Here is a 13,282-nt window from a genome sequence, read left to right on the forward strand (position 1 = left end):
CATTTAAATAACATTTTCCAAATCCTTTTAAAATAGGTACTATAAGCCATGTGGAGCTTTCGGGCTCTAGTTATTGCAGGGAGATAGTTCCTACAGCAGCTGTTCCTCTTCTCAGTCTTCATCTATAATATCTTGAGAAACATGGCAGCTGGAGACACAAGCCAGTACTTCTTTGTACTCGAAATACAAGTTACAACAATGTCTAGCATTATTGGAGTACTGGCTTTGTATCTACTACAGGTAACCAGATACCTACACAAGAATAACCAGGACTTGAAACTTTGCTAAACTCAACTCATTATTTATCTTCCAGCGTTATATTTCCCTGCTTATCTGTAAAGGTAATTTTATACAGGAATTATAAACCCTGATCATGCACTAGATATGTAGTTAAAAAGCAGGATGCCCACTGGCTGCCAATTTGCATGTCAATACCAGAATCCATGTCTGCAGCTTAACAAATGTCATGTAACAATGGGGTGACTGAGGCAAGTATAATGAGCGATGGAGGACAGTCAAGCACACAAAAGTTGCTATAATACAAAGAACAATGATGTTTCCTCCAGGGACTTTCTATATGGATTGACTGGATAATCAGAAAAAAATAACATTGATAATAAAAATTAAAATGCTAGTGCAATGTAGGGAATACTACAGATGTGCTAAAGTACAGCAAAAACAAAAAAATGCCTACTTACCTTAATCTAAGTTACAGCGGTACTAAAATCCAACACCAAAAATTGTATATATTGCAGCTTACCAATCATTAGATGTGGTGGCTGCATTAGTTCTCTTTTTTTAGGCTTTATTCCCTCTGTTTTCACCTGGTGATCTGGTCAGTAACACACCTCCTATATTGGAGTGCCCCCATTCTGGATAAAGTAGGAACACTTTCGGACAGCAGCATTGTCAGTCTAGGGTGAGGGGAGTGTTAAGCCGCATACACACGATCGGATTTTCCGACAGGAATTGTGTGATGACAGGCTGTTGGCGGAAAATCCAACCGTTAGTATGCTCCTTCGGACAATTGTTGTTGGATTTTCCACGGAGAAATGTTGGATGGCAGGCTTTAAAATTTTCCGCGGACAAATGTCTGTTGTTGGATTTTCCGAGTGTGTGTACACAAGTCCGTCGGACAAAAGTCCAAAGTACAAACACGCATGCTCAAAAGCAAGGACGAGCCAGAAGCGGTCGGTCTTGTAAACTAGCGCTCGTAATGGAGAATTGTTATTTGTGATGTGGCAAATTATGAAATCTCGAAATGCAGCGCACAATTCTCTTCTTCTTTAATGGGATAATAATGAAGCTGCTTTGCTGGTGATACTGATGGAGTTCTGCCAAATGTAATTTAAAAGGCTTTTATTTTCTAGTGATATCAAGAATAATATCTTTTGTTTGTTTGTTTGTTTGTTTTTTGGGCAAGTTACCACAACACCATTATCCTGTAGTTTTTAAGATCAAAGATTCAAGATGTTGGTGTTCCTTGCCAATTTTACATTGTATTTTTTTAAATGTAACTGCCTACTCCCAAACCGTCATTTGAAGTAAAACACATAGCCAAGTATTATTCCACACAATTTTTTTATTGTGCATTAAAAAAAGAAAACAAATAAAATTAGACATGCTATCTGTCAATAGAACTTAACCAAAAAGTGCATTCTATGCCTCCAAAAATATAGCAAATATACCAAATCAAATCATTATTAGACCAAAAATAAAATAAAAGCCTCATGCATGTGTCCTGCTTCTTAATATAGGGGGTCAACAATGCCAAGAGTTGGTGAAAGCAGGGGTCCGTCATCCGGAGATAATTCCGAAAATCATCTGGATTATTCTCCTGGAACTCCCGCAGCAAAGGCATATGACATAATTGGTCACGATTAATAAAGCAACCAATTTTTGGTCCAAGAAATCCTTCTCCTCCTGTGCCTGGACTGGACTTGGGTCAAAGCAATAACTCCAAGGCCAATAATAAATAACACGTTATCTCCTCCGATTCCGCAACATGTCTGGTTGACGAATGGCCGTTCAGAAATGAACTGAAAAGCACGAAATGAAAAGCACAAAATGAAAAGCGCTAAATGAAAAGCGTGAAATGAAAAGCGCAAATCAACACTCACCAAACATCTACTAACACGAAATTAGCAGAAGGAGCCCAAAGGGTGGCGCTAAAGAGCTGAAAAACCATGTAGTACATCACTACGTTCATGTTTGTTGGCCGACAATTCCTTGCCGTTTGTATGCAAGACAAAATCCAGGCACACGCCTTCGGACAAAAGTCCGAGGTTTTGTCTGCGGAAAATCCATTTGTGTGTACGAGGCTTTAGATACACTGACAGATTTTATTACACTAATACATTAAAGCCAAATTCCAGGTAACACTTTTAAGCAATTGTAGCAACAGTTTTATTTCTTTTGGGATAAAGGTTTTACTTAAATAAATAAAAAGTGATCATTGTATGCACCCCTGTCAGTGCGTAATTATTAATTATCTGCAGGACAGCTCCTTCTGTTGAAAAACAATTGACGTACTGGCTAAATCATCAGGTGAAAATAAAGGAAAGAAAGCCTAAAAAAAAAGAAAACGAATGCAGCTATCACATCTAAGAATTGATAAGTTGCAATATAATAAATATTTGCTTTTGGGTTTAATACTGCTTTAATGTAACCTGTTCTATGTAGATTGCATGGTCCCTTACGTGTTTCTGGGAAGTTCTACTTCAGCTTACATATTTTTTTTCCTGCTGTGGGGTTTTCACCAAATTCCTTTTACATTTTTGTGAATTCTTTGGCCAGCAGTGGGTTGTAGTTCACCCTAAATGTATCTTAACAAGTGTGTTCCTCTAAGCTAAGAGTGCATTTTGCTTGAACTTGCTCCAGGAGGGTGTCTAGAGAGATATCGTTCTGTGCGTTGGATATTTGATAGTCTGGCCAATTACCTTTCTGTATCTGTATAGCAGTAATTTACCTAGGAGAAGAAAACAGAGCATTACAAGCCACTCAAGACTCTATTGTGTTGTGTCCATGTGCAAGGGAGATAAAAAAAAATGTACTGTATTTTAGCTAACCACATCATTGTTTTATTGAATACAGCTTCACCTTATTTACTAGGCATAGTAACCATTCACACATGCATATTTGTTTTATGAATTTAACTGAACTACAACAAATTATTACTCGTTTCACCCAGCCGTGCCATTCTGCCGCAGTACAACTGCGGTGGCTGGTCGGCAAGTGGTTAAGTATTTCTTGTTACAAAACTAGATGTATAGAATGTATACTTGAAAAACAAATACAACTATTATTATTATTGGTATTATTATTACTATTATTATTATTATTCAAACTTCTAGCCAAAAGGAAAAAGTAGCCAACTTTTTTTTGGCAATGTTTGACTAAAATATAGATTTCCCCCAAAGCACTTATTTTCTGCCACTATTTGTCAGTCTAATGGCCAGCATCATTTATCCGGCTTTCTCGGAGGCCACTGAGGTCTCTCTCTCACTTTGCTCTTTCTTCCTATCAGCATGCTCCTTGTCAACACATAATATGATTGGCTCTTTGCACTCCATGTTAAATTCAGATACTTACACTTCTTGCATTTAAAAAATACATTTAATGGTGCACAAGTGATTACTGAACTGCATCCGTTTTCATCTTATATAATTGCCTAGAGTTTAGCTTTAGTTAAACGGTAAAAAAACAAAAAAAACAAAATAAAACAAAAATAGAAATTACAACTATCCTAGAGTTTAGCTTTAGTTAAATGATTAAAAAAAAAGATAGCGTAGTTATACTGTAGAGGAAAATGTAAACATGCCAAAATGTAAAGCTTTTATTTATAAGCTCAAACTTTGAAATATTTACGTTTGTAAGAGAAATAGTAACATAATTTTAGGAATCTTATACATATATCTAAGGGGGGTTACTAAGTTAATAACATATCTGAACATTTTGAAGATACTGTATAAGCATTTTATTTCCATACAACATTTAAAGTGGTTGTAAAGAAGAAGAAGAGGTGGAGCCCCGAGTGTCGGTGGGGGGCCCCAGAAGGAATTAATCAGGGCTGATCTGTGAAAAACCATAACATGGAGCAAGTAAGTATAACATGTTTGTTCAAAAAAAAAAAAAAAAGAACCTTTACAATAACTTCAATTTTAAAACATATAAAGGCTTCATATATAAAATGGAGGCTTGTTTGTTACATCCATTTATCTGTTGACTAATAAATTCCTCCTATTAATCAGCACAAACTTTAATAGTTATAAAGAGTAGGAAGATACAATTTAATTCTGTCAATTAATAGCGGATCATTTCCTTTTCATCCTTAATGGCCTTTTTTTCCTTGAAAATGGGTTCATCTTAATTACACCTAACATTCTGATTTAATTGTATTTCAGCAACTAATTAGAATCAATGTCCCTTGTTAAAATAAAATTATATGACTACTGTCTGCTTTGCACATTCATGTTTTCTTTGAAGAAACTCAACAAATAAAAGGCACAACACAAAAACGAAATGTACATATTTATGTCATGCTGTAGACTTAGTTTTAACTAATTAGTCTAAAAACTTTAATATTTGACTTGAAGGTTGCAAAGCAAGGGTGTTAATGTACTCATACTAGGCGGGACTCACACTTGCCAAAAGTGTTGGCAATGACCATAGTGATTTACACATTGAGAAAGCTCTTCTTATGCAAAGATTGTTTTCACCACTTGGCTACTTGTGTCAATAGAATGTCTTTACTAATGAAACACAGTCTGTTCACTTAGAAAAGTTAGTGTTGGTAAATAAGGTAAACATACTATTACTTTGAATACCCAATTATATGCAAGCAGTGGCGGCTGGTGCTCAACATTTTTTGGGGGGTGCAAACAAACTGAAAAATTCTGAAAAAAAAAACCCCATCAATTGCAGCCTCACTGTGCCCATCAAACACAGCCACTGTACCATCAAACGCAGACACTGTACCATCAAACGCAGACACTGTACCATCAATTGCCGCCACTGTGCCCATCAAACACAGCCACTGTGCCCATCAAATGCATCCACTGTGCCCATCAAACGCAGCCACTGTTCCATCAAATGCCGCCACTGTGTCCATCAATTGCTGCCACTGTGCCCATCAAATGCAGCCACTGTGCCCATCAAATGCAGACACTGTGCCATCAAATGCCACCACTGTGCCCATCAAACGCTGACACCATGCCCATCAAAAACTGCCACTGTGCCATCAAATGCTCCACTGTGTCCAATCAAATGCTCCTACTGTGCCCATCGAATGCTGCCACTTTGCCCCCCCTCCCGCCGTCTGCCCGCCACTTACCCTGTCTCGGTGGGGCAGCGGGTGATGGCGACGGGCGGCGAGCAATGTCCTCAATGTCTTCTTCTCCTGTCCTCTCCTATGATTGGATGCCTGATAGGCATCCAATCACAGCACCTGTCGTTTCAGCCAATCAGGTGACGGGTAACAGACCCAAGCACCTGATTGGCAGGGAGGCTCAGTGTCAGGAAAGTGAATACTCATTTGCTTTTCTAACACAGCTGGGTGAACTGCTAGCGCCAAGCATGGCGCTGTTTATCTTTTTTTACGCATATTAGAGCCTATGGCTCTAATCAGGTGCTTCAAAAACACCCCCCTGCTGTAATTCAGGCGCCCGAAAAGGGGTCGGGTGCCTGAATAGGGGGTATGCATGAATCTATCTATTGGTGATAGAGGGGGTGGCTGGAGAGAGGGGGCGGCGCCCATGCGCCCTTATGGACACACCACCACTGTATGCAAGGGAAATGAAAAAAACAGGATTGATTAAAGTGTTTGTAAAGGCACAAGGTTTTTTTACCTTCATGCATTACCTTCATCATTATCCTCAATTTCACTAAAGTACACTTTAGTATTACTTTACTGGTTTAATGTAATTGAAATCGCCTAAAAATTGCCATGTGCTCAACATAAAAGAATGCTGGGGCTTCTATCTTTGTGTTTAAAAATTTTTGTTTCCTAAAAAGTAAACTCTGCACAAATTAGATAAATTCATCATTAATTGTGCCAGATTTACTATGGTAAAATCAGAGGTGGACTGGGACTCTTGGAATAGCAGGGAAAATTTAAGTCTGGGAGCCCACAATCACCAACCCATCAAATTTTTCAACACAATACAATACAATTATGTCTTTATTCAACAACATTGCTTTTTTTCCTGATGCCACAATGTAATACAAAAGAAAAAGTAGTTTGCATTGTATTGATAACAAAATCAGGCACATGAAAACAGCTAAAATTATCCATCTGATCAGTGGCGGCCCGTCCATTAGGACTATTCTCACACTGAATCTCCTCTCGGCCAATCAGGAAGCGTGTCCTGAGATCCATTTCCTGATTGTCCGAAAGAAGAAGCGGTCCTTTTGGCCTAGAGGGAGGAAGAGGAGGGAGGAGACACACGGCCGGATACTGGCCAGCTCCATGTCCCATGTTTCAGCCTCTGACTCGGACTGTCCGCTGTCCCTGGCTGGCTCAGAGAGGCTCAGGTTGCTCAGGGGCTCCGGGATCTCCAAGAAGGACCCAGACAGCGGGACCATGGATGAGACGTTCCCTGCCTGTATCCGGGAGGCCATGTCCCAGGTGCTGAAGGGCTACGACTGGTCCCTTGTGCCCATGCCAGTCCAGGGCTCTGGCTCCCTCAAAGCCAAGCCCCATGTCAAGATATGAGAGGAAGCCCGACCCACAAGCCAACCACTGATACTCCATGAGGGGAAGCCATCTGTTTCCCTCGCAGGGGGGGTTGGGGTGTCGTTGGTTTGCCGCCCCCTAAATTATTGTGCACCAGCTGCCACTGTATCTGATGTCTACATAGTCGTACCAAGTGAATGACACCTACAATGTATAAAACTGCAAAGAACCAGATCAAAGGAAAACTACACACAGTAATTGGTAAAGTTTTTAAGACACACTGGGGTTGATTTACTAAAGGCAGACAGACTGTGCACTTTGCAAAGTGCAGTTGATCCAGAGCTTAGTAAATGAGCAGAAGCTGAAATTAGTTTAAGCTTTTCTAGCTCTCCTTCTCAAGAAAATGGCCATCCAAGTCACACAAATCCCAGCATTAGCAGATCAGAAAAGAGTGAGTGAACCCCAAATAAATTATTGCATTCTTTCCGTGGCACAGGATATATTTATTTTATTTTTATTTAGTCAATTATTGATATAAGTTTAGGATTTTCTGGTTCACGTACACAAATCTTAGCATTTGCAGTCAAGAAAAGAATGATTGGCTCTCCGAATAACATTATTTCTGTGCCGCAGAACATTCCAATATTTTGGGATTTTTTTTGTTTGTTTAGCCAATGATTGAGAAAGTTTAGGATTCTCTGGCTCACTTTCTGCCTAATTCACACAAATCCTAGCATTAACATTACAGGGATTACAGGGAAAAAAAGGAATTGACCCCCTTCTTTGTGAGCCACAGGATGTATTTTTTATGTATTATTCAGTCAGTTAAGGAAATTAGTTTACGTCTTTCTAGTTCACTAACTAAAGAAGATGGCCACTCAAATCTGCCCCAACACTAATTTATAGCATTCTTTCTACGCTGAATGATATTTTTTGATGATCATTCGGTCAGTTATTGAAATTAGTCTAGTTCACTTAAAAAGATGATGGCTGATATTCCACAAATCCCAGCAGTACCAGTCCAGAAGTGAGTGATTGACCCACATAAAAAGTATAGCATTCTTCGTGTACCACTTGATATGTTTTTTTCTTTTTTTTTAGTCAATTCTTATTTTTTGAGTTTTAGTTCAAGGCTTGATGTCACCTTGTCTATACCTACAAAGAAAACCTAATATTAAAATCATTCAAGAGGGTTTGAAAGGGGGTCATCCTCTGACAATTCTCCAGGCACTCTTTGTGAGTCTGACCTTTTTCTAAAGAAAATAGATTTCAATTGCAGCATTAACAGAATGATCTTGAAGGGTACTACTCCGATTTGTGACACGTGATTCCACCATTGTAGTTAGGTCTGAAAATAAATCAGTGAGTTCCAATCACTATGTGATTTTCTGCATCAGATATGCATTTTCCGATGCCTAATGTTGTGAAGATTCCTCACATTCCTTCAGATGTTCAGTCTTGGTCTGACTTGCTGGAACACCCGAGGTTCCTCCGTTGGGACATGACTGAAGTATCTACTTTGGGTCATTCTTCTTGCTGGGCAGATGGATCTTCTTTGCTTTCTCTTACATAGATATGTTTTTTAATGTTTTCAAATTTTTTACACAAATTTAAAGGGTAACTTGACTTTCAGAAAAAAGAAAATAGCAAATAAAAAAAATAATATAGCATATACAATTGTGACAAAAGTCATATTGTAATTGAATGTTATTTAAAAATTACCTTTCCTTTTCAATCTGCAGCTGTCATTTTCTGTAAAATGCAATATGGTTACATGAAAGGTGTTCTGTACACAGAATGTGTACAGAACGCTGCCCAGAAACATAATTTCCTGCTTATGTGATTGGCTCACTGAGAAGTCTGCGCTAGCATACAAGTCAGATTTTTTGGCATCCCCTGCAACAAAAATTTCATTTTTGGTAAGGGACCTCCAATAGAAAATCATGTCTAAAAGGATGCACTCCCTGAAATTTTCCTCATTAGAGCCATGCGGGTGCAGCAGCTGATTGATAATTATGAAACCACTCCTATTAGACTCACTTAACACATGGGCACAGAGGAACAAACAGGGATTTCTTTAGAATAACAAAAGGTAGGAATCTGCAACAAAGTTTGTTAAAATCCTTGCAATGTACATAGATCAGCCTTCGTTATCTAGTGTGCCCAGTCACCCTGGGTTGCCTTGAGGTTTCTTTAGGGTTGCCTTGACAAAATGCCTAAAAATTGCCCAAGAATTGTATACAAGCCGGAATGTGGATGAAGCCTGCCTTTTAGGCACACAAATCCACAGGTTTTCAATGCGCACATTCTAGCTGCCGGCATCCTAGTGACCAGTGGCATCATCAGTTGATACAGCAGAGGATGTGCGAAACCTGCATAGCATCCTTGTTTGACCCTCCCCTGCCCCTCTCTGGGGTCACATTAGCTGAGTGATGGAGAAAAACTGAGGGAGAAGACAAACATTGGTATACTAGTCAGTACCAGGGTGCAAAAGTGTATTTGCTTTGGAAGAATAAATCACCTCTAACAATGGGCGTCCTACTTGTGTGGAATGTGGATGTTGCTCTTTTATGTACAACTATTAGAATAGATTTTACATTTTGGAATGGGGTGCCTTAAGACTGTCCATAATTGTTAAAGGGTGCCTCAAGATCGTCAGTCATTTTTTAAATTTTTTATTCAAGTTTTATTGAAGGTTTTTTTTGAAGTACAGATAATACAGAGTTGTACAGTAAGGTAAAGACTTATGCCCTGTACACACGGTTGGATTTTCCGCAGGAAAATGTGTGATAGGACCTTGTTGTCGGAAATTCCGACCGTGTGTGGGCTCCATCACACATATTCCATCAGAATTTCCGACACACAAAGTTTGAGAGCTTGCTATAAAATTTTCCAACAACAAAATCCGTTGTCGGAAATTCCGATCGTGTGTACACAAATCAGACGCACAAAGTGTCACGCATGCTCAGAATGAATTAAGAGACTAAAGCTATTGGTTACTGCCCCGTTTATAGCCCCGATGTCCGTGTTTTACGTCACCGCGTTTAGAACGATCGGATTTTCCGACAACTTTGTGTGACCGTGTGTATGCAAGATAAGTTTGAGCCAACATCCATCGGCAAAAATCCATGGATTTTGTTGTCGGAATGTCCGATCAATGTCCGACCGTGTGTACAGGGCACAAGAGGTGACTTACCATCAAATAACAAGTAGTCACGGAGCATGTTGTAACTTACCGTCAATGAAATAATGCAAATAATAACAAAGGGGGAGATAAAGTATAATGCAAATAATGCAATGAAATAATGCAAACAATAAAGATTGTCAATAGTTTTGAAGAGGGTGCCTTGACTGAAAAAAGGTTGAGAAACACTGACATAGATCACCCATAGGGAAATGTTTTTTTCTCAACAAAAGTGAAGTTTCTCTTTAAAGTAAGTAATCTATTTTAACTTGGGAGGACATGTGATTCTCCACCTCTTAATCTTTTGTTAGGGTCGCCCATAGTAGTTGTTTTCTTTTTCTTTTCTCTGGTTGACTTTAATTATTTTTTTATTTTTTCACTTTTCATTTTGGGTTTGTACATTTATGCTCTAGTATACCTATATACCTTGCAGAACTAATACCACATATGGAAATCCTGAATGTGGGGGCTAGTTTAGAGGCATATATTTTGTGCCATACAGACTAATTGTGTCAGCAGCTAATGATGGTACAGTATATAACTGCTGCCATTGGGATACCCCCATCCCCATTTTTAAAGAAGAACTGCAGTCTGCTCACATAATTTGTAATAAAAAAATCTTTGCCATTCTGAAGCTTCCCTCCAACCACTTTGCATATTATTTTATATATACTGTGATTATGTACTTGCCAAATATGCTGCAGAAATCTCCCGCCACTGAGTCTGGCTGCAATCATTTTTACTGTGGGCAGTTAAAGCTGCTGCTTGTTCACTTCCTGGATTTACACAGACACACAGAGGCTCATCTCCAGCTCTGCAGCTTTCATTGGCCCTCTTATGACTCGTCCCCTCTCCCTTCCTGGCAAACTTTCACGAGAGTGAGAGACAGAGCTGTGCATGATGTGTCTAGTCTTTTTTCCAGACAAGAAACAGAAAGTGGGCTATATAAGGTATTTGGTTTGTAGCAAGAGATATACAAATAAACCGCCCCTGAATCTCTCTTACTCCACTGCGCCAAAGAAAAGTGCAAAGCTATATAAAAGATGTGTAAATGAATACAAAATATGTGTACATACACAGTGTACAGTGAAAAAAAGCTGCCACTTAAATAAATACATAAACTGATCAGAATCCCAAAACTATACCTCTCACACGTGTACAGATACAGATAGAGATAGCGGCGCTAATATAAATTGTGTAAAATAATGGGTCAGAGCAGTATAATGCCTATGACCCTCTACTTATGCATAAAAATATTAATAGTAATAGTGTCATGAAAAATATTAATTTTATCATGAAAAGAAATTTCTTTAACACCCAGTGAAAAGTGTCACTATAAATAATAAAATTCAAGAAATGAATGATCAAGTTCAACAGTTGTTTTTCAATCCTCTTGTGTGAAAAAATCTTCTACTCTTCCACCACACCACCGTGATAGTGACACCACTCCCTCTGAAGAGCGCACTCACCAGATTGTATAGCCTCCCACTCTCGTGTTCGGCAAAACAGCAATTGAACCACACCTGGGTTGCATGTGATGAACCGTGACTCCAATCAAGCCAGCTCCATATGTGAAAAAATGAATAAAGTGCTCCACATAGCGTGATACCATTTTGACAGATTTATTAAAATCACTTCAAACACACTTCAATGGTTACACTCACTTTTAAACTGAAACATAAAAGCCTTTAAAAAGAAATCCACAGCAAGCACAGCAAGCAACAGGATCAGTGATCCAACGGTGCACCGCGGTCACAGCAGACCTGAAGTGTAAATTCATTATCTCCTGTTGAAATGTTAATTTTAATTTATTAATATTCATTTTTATTGGTTACTTTTCCACATTAGCACTGTAACTAGTGGTGGATTATAAGTTAGGATATGTCATATGTCATATATGGTAATGCTGGATGCAGCATTCTAACTACACACCATAAAAATGTTTGGGATCCACTAATGCATTCAGTCTTTGTACCTGTGCTTCACGGTCAGGGGGACATGAAGTGTGAGCATGTGCAGAGCAGGAGGTCACATGACTGGTGGTGATCACATGACTGGTGGTGATCACATGACTGGTGATGATCACATGACTGGTGATGATTGCATGACTGATCATAGATAGTATATAAGGATTGATGAACCATCCGTGTAGCCAATCCCATTTGAAAAAGTCTATTCGACGAAACATGTCTTGGGCATGGTTACACGGCATTCCATCGCACTGACATTAGATGCCGCTGTCTGAGGAGGACTACACCGATTGGATGGTTGGGCCTTAGAAGGTTGGGTGAGAGATACACCAGTTTACACTTCAGGTCCGCTGTGACCGCGGTGCACCGTTGGATCACTGATCCTGTTGCTTGCTGTGCTTGCTGTGGATTTCTTTTTAAAAGCTTTTATGTTTCAGTTTAAAAGTGAGTGTAACCATTGAAGTGTGTTTGAAGTGATTTTAATAAATCTGTCAAAATGGTATCACGCTATGTGGAGCACTTTATTCATTTTTTCACATATGGAGCTGGCTTGATTGGAGTCACGGTTCATCACATGCAACCCAGGTGTGGTTCAATTGCTGTTTTGCCGAACACGAGAGTGGGAGGCTATACAATCTGGTGAGTGTGCTCTTCAGAGGGAGTGGTGTCACTATCACGGTGGTGTGGTGGAAGAGTAGAAGATTTTTTCACACAAGAAGATTGAAAAACAACTGTTGAACTTGATCATTCATTTCTTGTATTTTATTATTTATGGTGACACTTTTCACTGGGTGTTAAAGAAATTTCTTTTCATGATAAAATTAATATTTTTCATGACACTATTACTATTAATATTTTTATGCACAAGTAGCGGGTCATAGGCATTATACTGCTCTGACCCATTATTTTACACAATTTATATTAGCGCCGCTATCTGTACACGTGTGAGAGGTATAGTTTTGGGATTCTGATCAGTATATAAGGTATTTACTGGCAGAAAAAAAAATGTTTTACTATCCAAAGTTAAAACAAAGGCAGAAGATGTATTAGATGAAAAGATGAAAAAATGACTGAAGTTCCGCTTTAAGCCCCAGGGGCAGGGCAAAATGCATGGGGGCGTAGCTTGTACGGAGCAAGATAAGGCTGATACTAATCACACGGCTAGAATGCCAGGATAGGTGTGCAGCGGTTGAAGCATTCCTTCACCAATACAAAGTATCTACTTAGGGTCTGACATTTCTTCCTGACATTCTTGTCTTGCCTGCCTCTTCTTCACTGATTGTTCCACCCCCCAGGACCCCCAAGCAAGTCATTCCTGTCAATTCTCACTGTACACTTAAGCAAGTCACTAACATTATTAATAGCTTCCTTCTTTCTGCACCAGCGCAGGCATTCTGCACATGACCTCCGAAAAAATAACACCACTCACTGTGCCCTAGCAGGGGATTAATTGTA

The sequence above is a fragment of the Aquarana catesbeiana genome, linkage group LG04, assembly GCF_042186555.1.
Source record: "Aquarana catesbeiana isolate 2022-GZ linkage group LG04, ASM4218655v1, whole genome shotgun sequence".
In the NCBI taxonomy this organism is placed as follows: Eukaryota; Metazoa; Chordata; class Amphibia; order Anura; family Ranidae; genus Aquarana; species Aquarana catesbeiana.